Below are 2,287 nucleotides of genomic sequence, written 5' to 3' on the forward strand. Positions count from 1 at the left end.
GATCCCTACTAGGTATGTGAGTTCTTTGTGTGGGTTGATCCTTTCCCCCACACACCAAGCTCATTTTTATGATTTGAGAAAAAGATTTGAATTGTTGAAGTTGTTGAAGTTGTTAGTTGTTGTTGTTGAGATTCTTGTTGATTTGGGACTTGTTTCCGGTTGTGTTTTGAGTTGTAATCCATGGTATGTTGAGGGATATGATGATCCTTAGTGTTTGGGGTTGACGCCCTTGAAATAAGGGTGGTTTAGAGTTGGCAAAACAAGGGAGAAAAGTCGAGTTTTCTGGGCGAGGGGCTGGCGCGTTGCGCCTGCCAGCGCCCCCCAAAAGGGGTTCTGAATTTTCCCCCTTGGGGCGGCGCGCCTCTCAGAGCGCCAGCAGGCCTCCTCTGAAATTTTGGGGCTGGCGCTCCGCGCCTTGCAGAGCGCCAAGGACACTAAGTGCTTCCTTTCCTTCCCTACTCATTCATGCATGTTCCATGGTATTGTACCTATGTTCCATAGTTGTTTCCGACACTTCTAGTTGCGTTTAAATGTCAAGAACTTATCCGTAACGTGTGATCATATACCTTGAATCCATAATTCAACCTTTACAACATGATCTCAATATTTTAAAAATTAGATTTGCGTATGTTTAAAAATGTCATAATATGAAATTAATAATTACATAATTTGATCTGTGGAGTTCTACAAAATTATTATTATTATTTTAATAATTAATGTGCGATTTGATATACATCAAGCCTTCAAAATAATAAATAATTTTACTAAATAATACATTTATAGCAAATCAAATTTCATTAAACAGGTCTATATTAATAAGTTCCACAAATTCAAATTCATGTCAAATAAAAGTAATATAAACTTGTGCATAATAACTTCAACATTACAATTCTAAATACTTTAAAATCCACATCAAATAAACATTAAAAAAGCATCTATAGCATTTGCTTGGTGATTTAAGTTGTTTTCATCCAATCTTTTTATCCAAAGTGAAATAAGTTCAATCTCCGCATCAGGCTGAAACAATGAAAACAATATACATAATTAGATAAATATATATTAATACATATCTTTCTACTTCTTGATTAAAAAAATTAAAATTCAATTCATTTTAAAAGCAAATTCATATAAAGCTTTGGTTTGACAAAAAGTTATAAGATATGAAAGAAATTTACTTTAGTATTCTATCATACACTAATAATGTGAATAATAACGACTTCATGATTATTCCTACATAAGAACAAACTAGATTAATGTTTTCCAAAATCATATATTGATGTTCATTCTATTTAACACGTTGGTTCTATCATTTCTCACTTCTTTTAATTTATATGTCAGACTTCCTCCTTGACCTTATTTTTTCCTTTTATTTACCAAAACAAATTTAACTTCAACTATTTACCGTATTGAATAAGAATACATGATTGTAAAATTATATTGATATCAATCTCAATTTAAGATGCAAAATTCTTCTTTAATTTGTAATAGTCAAATCCAATGAAGAATAAAATGATTATACGAACCTTAACTAAACAAAAATAAAATTGAGACTTACCAGAAATCAATCAAAGATTGGGGGTACAAATGACTTTATGATGTGGTGAGAATTTAAATAACTCCTGAAACAGGTAAAAGCATCGAGGCATTAAATTAAACAACTTGTAAAATATAAGATACCTAGACATTAAATAAATAATATATTAATATTAGTTTTAAATTCTAATATAAATCATCAAACTTATATAACAGAGAATTACCTTTATATTTAAATAATTATTTAAACTCTATTTTACTTTGCAGAGCCTACAAAAAAATTAGCAAAATCACAGAAAAAAAAATTGAACAAAAAAAATGAAGAGAGAAGAGGGGAGGGGTTACGGATAGAAAATGGGTTAAGGGAAAAAAGAAATGGAATTTTTGTGAGTGTGTGTGTTTGTCTTACGTGGGAAGGGTCATGGGTGGGAATGGGTGGAAAAGAGGAGTGGTTATTTAAGAGATTTTAGGGGGAAATTATGATTATTATTTTTTAATATTTTGGAGGGAGAGATACATATATTTTAATTGGGTTGTGTCCAAATAAAAGATAAAATAATATTTTTAGTGCTTAAAACAAACATTTTTAATTTTTAATTTTTATTAATTATATTAGTAATAACTATTAATTAAATGTTTCACCTTAAAAAATCAACAAGTATTATAAAAGCTCAAATACATTTAAAATACAAACAAAATTAAATATAAATGAATATGATTATTGATTTGGCATCCGAGTTTTTATATATATATA

Source organism: Solanum tuberosum, unplaced genomic scaffold (assembly GCF_000226075.1).
Source record: "Solanum tuberosum cultivar DM 1-3 516 R44 unplaced genomic scaffold, SolTub_3.0 scf00323, whole genome shotgun sequence".
In the NCBI taxonomy this organism is placed as follows: Eukaryota; Viridiplantae; Streptophyta; class Magnoliopsida; order Solanales; family Solanaceae; genus Solanum; species Solanum tuberosum.